Source organism: Styela clava, chromosome 9, assembly GCF_964204865.1.
Source record: "Styela clava chromosome 9, kaStyClav1.hap1.2, whole genome shotgun sequence".
NCBI classification, from domain to species: domain Eukaryota; kingdom Metazoa; phylum Chordata; class Ascidiacea; order Stolidobranchia; family Styelidae; genus Styela; species Styela clava.
The window spans coordinates 16,502,842-16,520,532 of NC_135258.1; the positions used below are offsets into that span (position 1 = coordinate 16,502,842).

Sequence of the window (17,691 nt, forward strand, 5' to 3'; positions counted from 1 at the left end):
AATCGTGATAGAAAATTTCCTGACATAAAATTTTTTAAGAAACTTCGAATATTGAAATTTAAAAGCATTTGGATATAGAAATTTTAACCACTAAAACATATTACCGTGCAGTACAATCTATGTTACGGTATTTGACGACTTCGCATTTTACTGTGTTGCTGACCTAGTCTATTAGAAAGAAATAAGGATGAAGTCGGGTGGTTGAGAAAAGTACGCACCTGCATTCGTTCCGAGATTTTGCAAAATCGAAACTCGTGTTCTACTTTCAGTCGTGTTTTCAATTACGTATAAAATTCTTTCAAATTGTGGAACTCAACGTTTCATGGTGTCAGCAACTTTTGATAAAATAGGGCATTGTCAATCAGGATTTACACATAAATAAAAAATGTACCTACCAACAACTCGAATTTTCCGATTAATATACCACATGTGTTGTATTTATAATATTTTCAGTAACGGATTACATATGAATGCAAAATGTTGTTCCCAACAACTCAACTTGTATGATGTTCCACATATATACTATTATATTCTTCGATAATAAAATGTCGCCTCTCTTAATCGGATAGGCATACTACATTCGCTTGAAAATTGTGAAAATTCACGGTTTTTTCACCTATGATATGGATTTTGACGAAATAGCTCATTTTCAGTAACGGATTACACATAATTGCAAAATTTTGTTCCCAACAATTCAACTTATGGGATGAAGGGTGTATATCTTATTATATTTTTCAATAATAAAATCTCGCCCCTCTTAATCGGAAAGACATGCTGTTGTAATTTGAAAAATGTGAAATTTTACGTTATTTCGCCTATGCAAATTTCGACGGAATAGGGCATTTTCAGTAACGGAATGCACATGATTACAAATTTTTGTTCCCAACAACTCAACTTGTGGGATGAAGAGTATATATACTAAAATAATTATCAATAATAAAATCTCGCCCCTCTTAATCGGAAAGACTTGCTGTTGTAATTTGAAAAATGTGAAATTTTACGTTATTTCGCCTATGCAAATTTCGACGGAATAGGGCATTTTCAGTAACGGAATGCACATGATTACAAAATTTTGTTCCCAACAACTCAACTTGTGGGATGAAGAGTATATATACTAAAATAATTATCAATAATAAAATCTCGCCCCTCTTAATCGGAAAGACATGCTGTTGTAATTTGAAAAATATGAAATTTTACGTTATTTCGCCTATGCAAATTTCGACGGAATAGGGCATTTTCAGTAACGGAATGCACATGATTGCAAAATTTTGTTCCCAACAACTCAACTTGTGGGATGAAGAGTATATATACTAAAATAATTATCAATAATAAAATCTCGCCCCTCTTAATCGGAAAGACATGCTGTTGTAATTTGAAAAATGTGAAATTTTACGTTATTTCGCCTATACAAATTTCGACGGAATAGGGCATTTTCAGTAACGGAATGCACATAATTGCAAAATTTTGTTCCCAACAACTCAACTTGTGAGATAAAGAGTGTATATCTTATTATATTTTTCAATAATAAAATCTCGCCCCTCTTAATCGGAAAGACATGCTGTTGTAATTTGAAAAATGTGAAATTTTACGTTATTTCGCCTATGCAAATTTCGACGGAATAGGGCATTTTCAGTAACGGAATGCACATGATTACAAAATTTTGTTCCCAACAACTCAACTTGTGGGATGAAGAGTATATATACTAAAATAATTATCAATAATAAAATCTCGCCCCTCTTAATCGGAAAGACTTGCTGTTGTAATTTGAAAAATGTGAAATTTTACGTTATTTCGCCTATGCAAATTTCGACGGTATAGGGCATTTTCAGTAACGGAATGCACATGATTACAAAATTTTGTTCCCAACAACTCAACTTGTGGGATGAAGAGTATATATACTAAAATAATTATCAATAATAAAATCTCGCCCCTCTTAATCGGAAAGACATGCTGTTGTAATTTGAAAAATGTGAAATTTTACGTTATTTCGCCTATGCAAATTTCGACGGAATAGGGCATTTTCAGTAACGGAATGCACATGATTACAAAATTTTGTTCCCAACAACTCAACTTGTGGGATGAAGAGTATATATACTAAAATAATTATCAATAATAAAATCACGCCCCTCTTAATCGGAAAGACATGCTGTTGTAATTTGAAAAATATGAAATTTTACGTTATTTCGCCTATGCAAATTTCGACGGAATAGGGCATTTTCAGTAACGGAATGCACATGATTGCAAAATTTTGTTCCCAACAACTCAACTTGTGGGATGAAGTGTATATATACTAAAATAATTATCAATAATAAAATCTCGCCCCTCTTAATCGGAAAGACATGCTGTTGTAATTTGAAAAATGTGAAATTTTACGTTATTTCGCCTATACAAATTTCGACGGAATAGGGCATTTTCAGTAACGGAATGCACATAATTGCAAAATTTTGTTCCCAACAACTCAACTTGTGAGATAAAGAGTGTATATCTTATTATATTTTTCAATAATAAAATCTCGCCCCTCTTAATCGGAAAGACATGCTGTTGTAATTTGAAAAATGTGAAATTTTACGTTATTTCGCCTATGCAAATTTCGACGGAATAGGGCATTTTCAGTAACGGAATGCACATGATTACAAAATTTTGTTCCCAACAACTCAACTTGTGGGATGAAGAGTATATATACTAAAATAATTATCAATAATAAAATCTCGCCCCTCTTAATCGGAAAGACTTGCTGTTGTAATTTGAAAAATGTGAAATTTTACGTTATTTCGCCTATGCAAATTTCGACGGTATAGGGCATTTTCAGTAACGGAATGCACATGATTACAAAATTTTGTTCCCAACAACTCAACTTGTGGGATGAAGAGTATATATACTAAAATAATTATCAATAATAAAATCTCGCCCCTCTTAATCGGAAAGACATGCTGTTGTAATTTGAAAAATGTGAAATTTTACGTTATTTCGCCTATGCAAATTTCGACGGAATAGGGCATTTTCAGTAACGGAATGCACATGATTACAAAATTTTGTTCCCAACAACTCAACTTGTGGGATGAAGAGTATATATACTAAAATAATTATCAATAATAAAATCTCGCCCCTCTTAATCGGAAAGACATGCTGTTGTAATTTGAAAAATGTGAAATTTTACGATATTTCGCCTATACAAATTTCGACGGAATAGGGCATTTTCAGTAACGGAATGCACATAATTGCAAAATTTTGTTCCCAACAACTCAACTTGTGAGATAAAGAGTGTATATCTTATTATATTTTTCAATAATAAAATCTCGCCCCTCTTAATCGGAAAGACATGCTGTTGTAATTTGAAAAATGTGAAATTTTACGTTATTTCGCCTATGCAAATTTCGACGGAATAGGGCATTTTCAGTAACGGAATGCACATGATTACAAGATTTTGTTCTCAACAACTCAACTTGTGGGATGAAGAGTGTATATCTTAATATATTTTTCAATAATAAAATCTCGCCCCTCTTAATCGGAAAGACTTGCTGTTGTACTTTGAAAAATGTGAAATTTTACGTTATTTCGCCTATGCAAATTTCGACGGAATAGGGCATTTTCAGTAACGGAATGCACATAATTGCAAAATTTTGTTCCCAACAACTCAACTTGTGAGATAAAGAGTTTATACCTTATTATATTTTTCAATAATAAAATCTCGCCCCTCTTAATCGGAAAGACTTGCTGTTGTACTTTGAAAAATGTGAAATTTTACGTTATTTCGCCTATGCAAATTTCGACGGAATAGGGCATTTTCAGTAACGGAATGCACATGATTACAAGATTTTGTTCTCAACAACTCAACTTGTGGGATGAAGAGTGTATATCTTAATATATTTTTCAATAATAAAATCTCGCCCCTCTTAATCGGAAAGACTTGCTGTTGTACTTTGAAAAATGTGAAATTTTACGTTATTTCGCCTATGCAAATTTCGACGGAATAGGGCATTTTCAGTAACGGAATGCACATAATTGCAAAATTTTGTTCCCAACAACTCAACTTGTGAGATAAAGAGTTTATACCTTATTATATTTTTCAATAATAAAATCTCGCCCCTCTTAATCGGAAAGACATGCTGTTGTAATTTGAAAAATGTGAAATTTTACGTTATTTCGCCTGTGCAAATTTCGACGGAATAGGGCATTTTCAGTAACGGAATGCACATGATTACAAAATTTTGTTCCCAACAACTCAACTTGTGGGATGAAGAGTATATATACTAAAATAATTATCAATAATAAAATCTCGCCCCTCTTAATCGGAAAGACTTGCTGTTGTAATTTTAAAAATGTGAAATTTTACGTTATTTCGCCTATGCAAATTTCGACGAAATAGGGCATTTTCAGTAACGGAATACACATGATTTCAAAATTTTGTTCCCAACAACTCAACTTGTGGGATGAAGAGTGTATATCTTATTATATTTTTCAATAATAAAATCTCGCCCCTCTTAATCGGAAAGACTTGCTGTTGTAATTTGAAAAATGTGAAATTTTACGTTATTTCGCCTATGCAAATTTCGACGGAATAGGGCATTTTCAGTAACGGAATGCACATGATTACAAGATTTTGTTCCCAACAACTCAACTTGTGAGATAAAGAGTGTATACCTTATTATATTTTTCAATAATAAAATCTCGCCCCTCTTAATCGGAAAGACTTGCTGTTGTACTTTGAAAAATGTGAAATCTTACGTTATTTCGCCTATGCAAATTTCGACGGAATAGGGCATTTTCAGTAACGGAATGCACATGATTACAAGATTTTGTTCCCAACAACTCAACTTGTGAGATAAAGAGTGTATACCTTATTATATTTTTCAATAATAAAATCTCGCCCCTCTTAATCGGAAAGACTTGCTGTTGTAATTTGAAAAATGTGAAATTTTACGTTATTTCGCCCATATGCAAATTTCGACGGTATAGGGCATTTTAAGTAACGGAATGCACATGATTACAAAATTTTGTTCCCAACAACTCAACTTGTGGGATGAAGAGTATATATACTAAAATAATTATCAATAATAAAATCTCGCCCCTCTTAATCGGAAAGACTTGCTGTTGTAATTTGAAAAATGTGAAATTTTACGTTATTTCGCCTATGCAAATTTCGACGGTATAGGGCATTTTCAGTAACGGAATGCACATGATTACAAAATTTTGTTCCCAACAACTCAACTTGTGGGATGAAGAGTATATATACTAAAATAATTATCAATAATAAAATCTCGCCCCTCTTAATCGGAAAGACATGCTGTTGTAATTTGAAAAATGTGAAATTTTACGTTATTTCGCCTATGCAAATTTCGACGGAATAGGGCATTTTCAGTAACGGAATGCACATGATTACAAAATTTTGTTCCCAACAACTCAACTTGTGGGATGAAGAGTATATATACTAAAATAATTATCAATAATAAAATCTCGCCCCTCTTAATCGGAAAGACATGCTGTTGTAATTTGAAAAATGTGAAATTTTACGTTATTTCGCCTATACAAATTTCGACGGAATAGGGCATTTTCAGTAACGGAATGCACATAATTGCAAAATTTTGTTCCCAACAACTCAACTTGTGAGATAAAGAGTGTATATCTTATTATATTTTTCAATAATAAAATCTCGCCCCTCTTAATCGGAAAGACATGCTGTTGTAATTTGAAAAATGTGAAATTTTACGTTATTTCGCCTATGCAAATTTCGACGGAATAGGGCATTTTCAGTAACGGAATGCACATGATTACAAGATTTTGTTCTCAACAACTCAACTTGTGGGATGAAGAGTGTATATCTTAATATATTTTTCAATAATAAAATCTCGCCCCTCTTAATCGGAAAGACTTGCTGTTGTACTTTGAAAAATGTGAAATTTTACGTTATTTCGCCTATGCAAATTTCGACGGAATAGGGCATTTTCAGTAACGGAATGCACATAATTGCAAAATTTTGTTCCCAACAACTCAACTTGTGAGATAAAGAGTTTATACCTTATTATATTTTTCAATAATAAAATCTCGCCCCTCTTAATCGGAAAGACATGCTGTTGTAATTTGAAAAATGTGAAATTTTACGTTATTTCGCCTGTGCAAATTTCGACGGAATAGGGCATTTTCAGTAACGGAATGCACATGATTACAAAATTTTGTTCCCAACAACTCAACTTGTGGGATGAAGAGTATATATACTAAAATAATTATCAATAATAAAATCTCGCCCCTCTTAATCGGAAAGACTTGCTGTTGTAATTTTAAAAATGTGAAATTTTACGTTATTTCGCCTATGCAAATTTCGACGAAATAGGGCATTTTCAGTAACGGAATACACATGATTTCAAAATTTTGTTCCCAACAACTCAACTTGTGGGATGAAGAGTGTATATCTTATTATATTTTTCAATAATAAAATCTCGCCCCTCTTAATCGGAAAGACTTGCTGTTGTAATTTGAAAAATGTGAAATTTTACGTTATTTCGCCTATGCAAATTTCGACGGAATAGGGCATTTTCAGTAACGGAATGCACATGATTACAAGATTTTGTTCCCAACAACTCAACTTGTGAGATAAAGAGTGTATACCTTATTATATTTTTCAATAATAAAATCTCGCCCCTCTTAATCGGAAAGACTTGCTGTTGTACTTTGAAAAATGTGAAATCTTACGTTATTTCGCCTATGCAAATTTCGACGGAATAGGGCATTTTCAGTAACGGAATGCACATGATTACAAGATTTTGTTCCCAACAACTCAACTTGTGAGATAAAGAGTGTATACCTTATTATATTTTTCAATAATAAAATCTCGCCCCTCTTAATCGGAAAGACTTGCTGTTGTAATTTGAAAAATGTGAAATTTTACGTTATTTCGCCCATATGCAAATTTCGACGGTATAGGGCATTTTAAGTAACGGAATGCACATGATTACAAAATTTTGTTCCCAACAACTCAACTTGTGGGATGAAGAGTATATATACTAAAATAATTATCAATAATAAAATCTCGCCCCTCTTAATCGGAAAGACTTGCTGTTGTAATTTTAAAAACGTGAAATTTTACGTTATTTCGCCTATGCAAATTTCGACGAAATAGGGCATTTTCAGTAACGGAATACACATGATTTCAAAATTTTGTTCCCAACAACTCAACTTGTGGGATGAAGAGTGTATATCTTATTATATTTTTCAATAATAAAATCTCGTTCTCTTAATCGGAAAGACATGCTGTTGTAATTTGAAAAATGTGAAATTTTACGTTATTTCGCCTATGCAAATTTCGACGGAATAGGGCATTTTCAGTAACGGAATGCACATGATTACAAGATTTTGTTTCCAAAACTCAACTTGTGGGATGAAGAGTGTATATCTTATTATATTTTTCAATAATAAAATCTCGCCCCTCTTTATCGGAAAGACTTGCTGTTGTAATTTGAAAAATGTGAAAATTTACGTTGTTTTGCCTATGAAGATTTCGACGAATTGAGGAATTATGAGTACCGGAATGTACATAATTGCAAAATTTTGTTTCCAACAACTCAACTTGTGGTATGAAGAGTCTATATACTAAAATAATTATCAAAATTAATATCTCTCTCCTTTTAATCGGATAGATATCCTACTGCAGCCTGAAAGTTGTGAAATTTTACGTTTTTTTCGCCTGTGTCGATTTCGGTGAAATAGGGCATTTTCAGGAACAGAATACACATAGAAGCGAAATGTTTGTTTTTTTCAAATTACCCAAATGCGTGCCCCCCGCCCTCTCCTGTTTTGGAAGGTAAAAATGCATCTTTCTGTAGCTGCATAGCAATTTTTCGTAGCTTGAAACTGTTTTTAAACATCCAAGACTCTTGAAAACACTCCTGTTCCGGCTTTCGGTCGGATCAGCTAGCTCAGGGGTTCTCACACCTTTTTTCTGACAAGTACCTCCCAAGTCACGAAACAATCAACGCGAACCCCCGGTAATCAGACACCGAAGAAAGTTGTGATACACTGACTAGCAATTTGTTGCAACACCAATTTAATGACCATATGTAACTAAATCAAATCGTCTTGTTGATATTGTTGCCCTTGTCGCATGCTTAACTAATGAATTATTAAAATATCTCCCAGATTACAATAAGCATAATCACTTCTCCATTGCTCGCAGCACGCTGTCTTTAGAGATTTCACAGTTTGTACACAAAGCCTTGAATTTTCACATTGTTGCGTCAAAATCACGACAACGCAAGCTCAGGGAAAATCTACGTTTCAATTGGCGTTTAGTTTCAATGGGCACGCATTTTCCCATGATAGTAATAAAGGATATTAAAAAACAGCATCATACAAAAACTCGACTATCATCCAAGTATCCCTTGAGTCGCGAACCCCTACTAGCTATTTCCATCTAACAAATGAAATTTCAGGCCCCTTGAAAAATTTCGGTTACGCCCCTGCACACGTTATTGAAAACACAGAGAATAACAAATGTCATTTGGTTGATTTTTTCGCACGAATTTAAGATACGAGGATGTCTTATTATTACCTCATAAAATGCAAAATTTCAGACCTAGCAATATGTGTACATTAATAGTATTTAGTTGGCTTAAAATAGCGAAAGTCCCTACTACACTCAGACGATTAATTCATATTCTTAATTTACTGTGAAATACACTTAAATTTACTTATTATAGTGTTGAATTACTTATTTATTTATAAACCAAAGTCATTTATCCGTGTGGAAATGAAGACTCGCCCGCATTACGCACCACCGATCTCCGACAAGTACAAAAGAGAGATTTAACGCATTACTGCGTAAAATTAGAAGAAGGCGTGCTACTAGCTTCACAGTGGTCTTTACAGTTGCACAAGCCGATGGTAGTCGTCGCATTGACCATAGTTAACTTAATATAGTTGGCTCACGCTTTTTTCGACTTTTTTTTTTTTTTTTTTTTTAAATGGATCCACAATGTGGATTATTCAATATGTAAATAATAAATAAATGAAATATAAATAAAGATATATTGTGTACCGTAAGTTAGACATATCTCTCGTTACGCTTGAGTGATGCGTCATGGTATTCTCTCAACGCAGCTATCTGGCTTTTTTAATTTATCGTCGACTGAAATACCGCCCGACATTCGACCAGGCGTGTGCCGCGCTTGGGCGATAGGAACGGATTTATCAGCGGCACGAAATTCAAGGTATATGTATTTTATTGGGAGCGCAAAATAAATGTAACAAAACGCACTGTTTTGCGTTATAACTTCGTATTTCGAAAACCGGGTGTAGTGGAAAGCAAAATTTGACCTAAATTAATCGCAAATGATGTTTTATCATCTAACGTCGGGTACTCATCATTTTCCGGAAGAACTAGAAAGTCATTTAATTTAACATCAAGAATGTTTCACTATTTCAATAAATTGAGATTGTTGCAATCGGAAAAACGCCTGAAAGAGGGCAGGCAGTCGGCACCAATAATAAAATGGCGCGATAACGCCGTCTTCGCGTTCTGAATATACAAGCTGAGATAACGATATTTGATGTCTGCCGCAAACGCGTTTGCAGGCACTTTGCGAGAAAACACAAGTGTAATCGCGAGAGAATAAATTCGAAATACAAAAATTGACATACGGAGCCGAAGAGGCGGAGTTCTGGGGATTCAAATCGTCCCTCCCTACCTGGGAAAACTGGATTTCTACTTTTGTGTTATAATCCTGGTATAAATATTCAATTACTATCCAATAAATGCAATCACAGAACACAGAATTACTCTGCTCCTACTCCACTTTGATAACCTATTGTACCGACGCAAAGATGACTGGCCGATGCCACGACCCCCTACTTTATCCTAATGCCTCAGTATATCTTTTCATTTATTTCAACCAACAAAACCATTCCAAATACACAAATAAATTCAAACATTCAAACAGGCTCGGCGGTGTGGCTCAACGGGCTAAGCGTTAGGAATTCTCCCGCCACCGCACCTCTAATTACTCTGTGGGTTCGCAGGTTCGAATCCCATGTAGGGATGGTTATGTGCGAGAGGATTGCTGCGAAATTTGAAAAATCGGCCCTTCCGAAACATGCCCTTTCTACTGATCACAGCATTGATTGGGATAACAGCAGGATATTGGAACATGAAATTCACTACAGAAAAAGACTATTTCTCGAATCTTATCATATCAACGAAGAGAAAAATTCAATGAACGATAAAGAAACTACATTGTTCCCGCATGTATATAAATCATTGTTTAGATAGTCGCGTAATTGTTTGAACTTGCGCTTATTCACTAGGATCTATTATCATATTGTCCCCTTTTTTCAGTTTTTCACGCCGTTTAATTTTTACTATCTTTTTTTATTTTTCTACTCTATATATGTACGACAGTGTACTCTTTATATCATGCCCTGATGAAGTTTTCTGAATAGAAATTCGAAACGTCGGCAAATTATATCGTTTTGCTATACACCGGTTGTGCGTTATTTATCTTTGACATGAATATACCTACTGGCAATCATGCGCTATTTGTTAACTTTATATTCATAACTATTATACATGTGTCCATCAGCCCTTTTACGAAGTATATTGTTGATGCTGGATATTTTTTGCTCTTTATAACCAACAAGAGGCCTATGCTCAAATATATGGACACAAAATCAATAACGAAATGTTTTACCATCATTTCCCCGAGAAAAATCATACGGTTTTCGTGTACCACGTGTCTCATGGGAAATACAAATGTGTGCTGTCCCATCCCAGCAAGCCTGCTATACTCTAGTCTATATATGTATATTTATTGACTTCAGTAAACATTTGTAATTTGGTAATATCTCACATTCATAATGCGGTTCGATATCAGTATATAGGTTCCGTTCTCATACGCGCAATTGCGACCAACAATATTTTAAGAAGTATTTTTATCATTCTTGGTACTACTATAAATATCTCGTTAGCAACACCCGTTTCATGTAATTTAATTTTTAGCGCAAATCAATTATGTTTCATTGTACAAAATTGAAACCTGTCATATAAAACATATTACATATTTTATTGATTTTGAATTTCGTGAATATATTATTTATCAAGTATTTATAGTTAGATCTACTACATGGTTTGCCTTCTTTTTTATTTTGCAGTGGAGCATTGTTGCATATGTACAATGTTTTTCTACTTTAATCTCAAATTCGAAAATACGGAGCGATATGATTCTTTAACGGCTTTTTGTGAAAACATTCTTGACGTGTTTATTTCCAAGAATTCAATACATACAATTAGGAATTTTATCAATGAATTGCAATGGAACATTGGATTTTTTTACTCAATTGACTGGCTGACAGCGATTATAGGAAGCTTTTAAATTTTGTTATACTCTTGTCAGAAGTAATAAGTGCAAGATTGTGTATTCAGATTTTTTTTACAATTTTGACGAAAATGAAAAGTCTAACTATAAGCTTGTTATCAGTCATACAGGTGGGTTGTTTTCATTTACAATATAATTTTATCAGGATAGTGTATTGTTTATTACAAACAGTGTATTGTTTATTACTTTTTTTCAATAACACAGCTTAAAGTAACTTTCCACACTCACACCTCACTTTTCTCTCTTGATCTTACAGACAAAGTCGACTATGTATATTATGTTACTACATCCGATTGGTGACGATCCTGTGACAATGACAGCACAGAGAGAGACGTTGTAGAGAGAAATCTTTGTTTCTTCTGAAATATTTGATGATTCAGTTGTGCCTTTGTCAACAACACCTCGTTTATCATTATGTTTTTGCCAGATTCAATTTCATTCTGTATGCAAATTCTGATTTTGACAACAGGTGTTGTAGACTCAACGCATAACCGATTTTTTTTAAGTTCAGTTGATTATTTATCAAAGTTCATTGTATATAATGAAAATGGGTGCCTTTAATAATAGTATTATTCAAATTTCAATTTTGTTTTAGATTTTACTGATTTATACTTTACACAACTGAGCCTATAAGCAATTCAAATAGGAATTTATGTTTGTTTAGGGTCATGTGTTGAACGTGCATTTACCACGTGAAACTGCAGTTTGTTATTTCATATTTATTTATTCATTCATTTATTTTTTACCCTTTTTTATCATTTTACTTGTGTCACGTGTTAGTAGCCAGCCATAGATACAGTGGGAATAACCTTTGTGCAGATATAGCAGCATTAGATTTAAGGTGAAGACCAAAAGCTATGTTTTGTACGGTAACATCGCAAGAGACTAGGACGACAAGGCGCCAATATTATAGTAAACTCTCTCAATATGGCAATTATTAAGTTAAATGCTCAATGTAAATAAGTAACCTGAATACTTCAACCTGCACTTTATCTGATGACTTTGAGAAATCTAATTCAATGTAATAACTCCAATGTATTAGCGTATGGTAAGCATTCTGGAAACTTTTAGGACGCAAATTTTTTCTTTCGTCTCTTGGTGAATTAGAATAACGACTCCCACACAAAACAATTTGAGAGCCAACTTAGGAATAAAGCGATGAGTTTTAAAGTATTCCGAAAGCGAAAATAACATGTTATAAATACTTATATGGAGAAAATGTCAGGTGGAGAGAAAGAACTCTTTCAATATATATCCGTGTAAATACCATTATTACATTCGTCATGAATTGTAATAAATGTACATGATTAAGCTGACGGGATGCCGGCACAGAATTTAAAATAAAGCGCAAATGTGCGTCATGTAGAATCTACAGATTCTCACATATATATTTCAAGTAGCTATGTGAATTGCTACGAAAAAATATTTTTGTAGTGCCCATAGCGAACAGTTCAATACGTGCTTGTACAGTGCCTCTTTTATATATATATCAGACTTGTGAATAAACTGACTACGACGACACATTGAATTTTTAAATAGCGCCCATTTTCTTAGTTCATAATTTATATATATATATAAATATATGTAAATAATTATCACCTACAAATTTTCTTGGATTGATTGAATTGGTTGCCAGCGCATTTACAGCCAAATTTAGTGCCTATACATATAATTATAGATTGTATCAACATATATATATATATATATATATATATATATATATCGACAGAGTAAAGTATTTTTTTTCACTGCTCATTTCCATCGTATATATATGAACTATAGCGAGAGTGTTAGCAGATACATTAACGATTGTCTAAATTCATTGATTTATCAATATTCATAAACGAGTTCCCGGAAGATCCGAAAGCTTGCTTCTAATTAATTACCGACCCTCCATTAGCGTTGCTCCGAACGTCTTCATATGGTATGACGCAAGAATGTCCTCCTAACAAATTCATTCCAATTTCTTTTTCAACCAAACAGCATACGTATAAGAAACATAGATCGAAAGTTAAAATTATTAACCATTTTTTCGAAAGCCAATCATTTTTGAAGAATAGAAAATGAAGAGAAAACTAACTCACGGTTATGTTCAAGTCCCATAATTTTTGAAGTGGTTCATCAATGCTATCCTGATGTCTAGCATCTGTCATAACAACGACAATGCCCGGAGCCCGAGCCTATTACCGTTAGATTCTGAGAGTATTTTAGTTTGTACATAATTCAAAGCTTTCCCAATCCGCGTACCTGTCATATTTCTTTGCAATGAATAACTAGCTTCACAAACATTAATTGCTATTTTGCGCTAATATACTTTTGCATACATGGGCGTATACCAAATTGAATAGATTTATAAAAACCATAATGCATAAATTGTGGCCCCGCTATTTATAACATTTATAAAGGCGATGTCGATGCTTAAGTGTACTTATGAAAGTTTTCCTGGATCACGTAACAGCTAGTCGGTTATTGCTTCCTTCATCATCTAGATTCTAGAACTATATGCTACAATGAAATCGACCTAGAGTATGATCGAGAGGGATTCAAAAAAGCTTCATTCAAAGAGTTCATCATATATATATGACTGAGCTGTCTTATCATCTTTTCGATTCCCAGGATAAACACAGAAACCCTACCCTATTCCTACCCTTCTCAATCTTCCACGACAAAGGAAGACATTGGGAAAGATTTGTAATACCTTTTGTTCAGTTGCTTCATCCTTAACTTTAGGTCAGCAGCACTGCTCAATAAATGAAGACGATCTTCTCTAGTATAGTCTGCTAGTGAAAGCAAACTTCTTCCTTTCATCGAGATGTCCTGCTGTCGACATATCTGAGCATGATTTGTAGATGCAACACTGTGGGCATGAAAAGGTAAACAATAAACTAACTCTGTTTTTTATTTGTATAAAAAAGTAGTTTGGGTTGATTTAAATATGTATTTCCTACCTTTTTGATGATGTACCGGTAGATTGTTTTCGAATATGAGCAACACATCAGAGTGTATTACATCGAGGCAGTTTTCGATGAATCCACATTCTATGTAGTATGTTTTTACCAAGTTTCTCATATATATGAATATTATTTCTGTACTTTATCCAATTGCGTAAGGAATGAGAAAGTTATATTTGTATATATATATATATATAAATACTAATATAGACAGTATTTCTACATTTTATAAGCCGATAATAAAGGACGTAACCATTCAACGGTAGGTGCATCGTGTGCCCTCACTTTTCTCACACCTTTCTCTTCAAACTAGTCGTTTACTTCTTCCGATAACACTCACATATTTTGCTATCTCATATCCGGGCCTACGTTGCCAAAGCTACAAGATTGTTTAGCGTATTTTAAGTATGGTGAAGAAATAATGAACTACTGGGCAGTTCACCGCATTGACGTAAATTACTTAAAATGTAGGTATCAATTACAAATGAATTAAAAGTTAGTCATTCGTGGTAAATGCCTAAAATTGTAGCTTTCAACAGAAATGACAATTCATATTCAAACAATGTTTACTCATTCTAATATTGAGATTCTCAAAGGATAGGCTTATATAAATTTCGTTACAAATTTAAATGACAATTTCTGCCATATCTTTCCGGTTTCGGCAATAATGGATAACTATACCATACTCCAAGTTTGAAGCAAAATCGATAGCAAACCTGAGAGAAAACAGGTGCGACAACCAAACTAATTGCGACTTCCTGGCATACTGCTTTTAGGAAGCAATGTTTTTAAAAACACGTGCGGAGGCACTTTCTCAGTTATGAAGAGTTTTGAATCTTACACCAAATGTAGGTATAGAGAAAGACTTTGGCACGTTTTAGTGAGTTTTTTTTTTGTGATTTTCGCATGTTTTAGCTTGATAAATGAGTCAAATGACAAATATTGATAGAGTTGGTGCCCAATCGTCGTCGCCCAATTTCGTGGGACTACGTTATTTAGCCTATTTGCGGGAATGAGGAACATCATTGGATATGGTCGACACCGCGAGCTGGCTATTTAATCATAGTCCATCATTAAAAACGTTCACGCTTCCCCTAAATGCTTTGCTTGTAAGCCACTGCCCACCTGTTGAATATATTTGTAAAAATATAGTCTGCAAAACGCTCTGCCCGGAAACAGAGCTCAATGACCTGTAAACATTGAAATCACTCGAGTGTGACTAGATTGACGGGTACTCGCATCCGAGACCCAAAAACCCGATTTTGCAAAAAATAAACCTCCTCCTTTGGCCTGATCATTTTTGTGGGTTTTGTAGACATCGTGACAGACCTTCTTGCCAAGTTTGGCACGGATTAGTTCCCTGTAAAATGTTCGTTTGTTCCCGAAACCCCGAATATACTTTCGTATCAAGTTTCGTCGTGCGTAACGACATCTGACTCCGACTGCGCTTTCGAACTGAAGTGCTCTCGGTTGCCTAATCACAAATGAGTTTCTCGTGTAACAGACGATATTAGACCATGCACATGAAAATATGAGACTACTCATTTAATTATTTTTATACTCGTAATAGATGACACACATGGAAAAATAATAAATTGACAGTATACATACTGAAAAGTATTGTTCAGGAATTGTTCAGAACTAAAATCTCATCGTCTACAAAATTATATTTTGCGAAGTAATTGCAATTTCAAAAATAGAATAGACTATTTTATTGAGGTCAAAGTGTAACCTGAAAAGAGATCTAATAGCGATATTTTGAAAGTTGTTCATAGTGGAGTTTTGAATACCACATGACAAAATTTCCATAATTTCATAAATTGGATTATCGTTTTTCGTATCGTTTTTTTCGGCCATCACTTTTGATCTATTTGATGAGAACCAATGATGTCAATACCAATCACTTGGTATTTCAGAGAAGCATTAAATTCGCAAATAAATGGGGTTAGAAAACTAATTATCGCATATCGAAGTTACTATAGGGTTTCATCGATTATCTCAATTTTGTGCGTTCGATGTCGTTTTTTGTTGTATTCAAATGTATTTGTCTATAATAAGTGCATTACACGTGCTTTACATCACTTTTAGGCAAAAGAACTAGAAAATATCGATTCATGATGTTGAGGGTCTTGAAATCGCCATAATTATTAAGTTGTTTTGCGATAATTTATTGTATTAACAATTGAAAGTATTTATATGAGCAAGTTAAAACTACACGTTGTATTTTGGTACCTCCCACCATTAAATCGAACCATCACCTGAATAATTACCCGTTCTTTGAAATAAAATATATTCTTTCAAATATAGTTACCATTTCCAGAAAACTTTTACCATTACCAGAAACTTTTCCTAATAAATGCAATATTTCGTGTTCTGATGACCGTAAGTTGCATAATTATATATTTAAAACGGGAGAACAGAGGGAACGGGGGTGGAAAACGAAATAACTCGGCATCGTCAGGAGCAATTCAGACTTTCCGTACATAGACGTGTCCTAATTCCTGCGTTGCCACAAGTCTCAGCAACAAATTGTACCCCATTTGTTTAATTAGGAATGCTGTCGCTAAAAGAATAACATGAGCTTTTAAATATGCCAGAGTTCCAGTTCGTTAGAAAAATTTCAAGAGCTAAGTAGATCTTTTTAATCTGAATTTCAATTTCAGGCAATATATATATCTGAGTGGGATGCGTCCAAATTAGTCCACACTCCACAGTGTATAGGCCATTAACTGATTTGCTTATTTAATAATCGAAAAATAGTTACGCCAGTTAATGTAATTAATATTATGTGTTTACAACAATGCGGAAAAATCCTAGTAAAAGTACACAGTAATCGAGAATAAATATCACGATGACCGCTATATATCACGCACCACACTTTTTCTAGTATTTCGTTGTCAGCGATTCAAAGTCCAGAAACGTTATGAAGGTATTTCGAACAATTTTTACAAAATAAATAAAAATAACCTATATTCATTTGCCAAAATGGGCATGGTTTCAGAATCCAGTTTCATTTTTAAGATAAGGGAAAATCATTATGTAGATCAAAAATTGGTGCGCGTGTTTCGTGCCGAAATTTTAAAGAATTTAAAAACCAATTGAAAGATGCATTATCAGAAACTTAGAAAAGAGGGGCGATATTACATATTAGAAAATAACCTGAGTATCTTTAAGAGAGAATGTAAGAGTAAATTTATTTCTCATTTACTTTTAGTTTCACACCAATCGCTTATTCACTTCCTCATAAAGCATAAGGTACATGTATAGGTACATAAATTTTGAGTTTGAGAATTAGATACAGATGTTAAAAAAAGACATTCCTTGTCGATCACCAACATATTTTACCAGGCTCGCACCGATTTCGATTGTAGTTTTGTTGG

The 17,691-nt window shown here is 33.8% G+C and overlaps 1 protein-coding gene across 2 annotated transcripts in view; it reads right to left on the reverse strand.

Annotated features, from left to right (window-relative positions):
- Positions 1 to 9,150, reverse strand: part of LOC120339038 (deoxyribose-phosphate aldolase-like) — a 44,093-nt gene extending 34,943 nt beyond the window's left edge. Inside the window, exon 1 of one of the 2 annotated variants that reach the window (XM_078116423.1) lies at positions 9,029 to 9,150. The gene's annotated coding sequence lies outside the window, so the exon portion shown is untranslated. Of the gene's footprint in view, positions 1 to 8,851; positions 8,910 to 9,028 lie in introns of those variants that run through there. The other variant, XM_078116421.1, reaches the window with a different exon arrangement.
- Between the last annotated feature and the right edge of the window lie 8,541 nt (positions 9,151 to 17,691).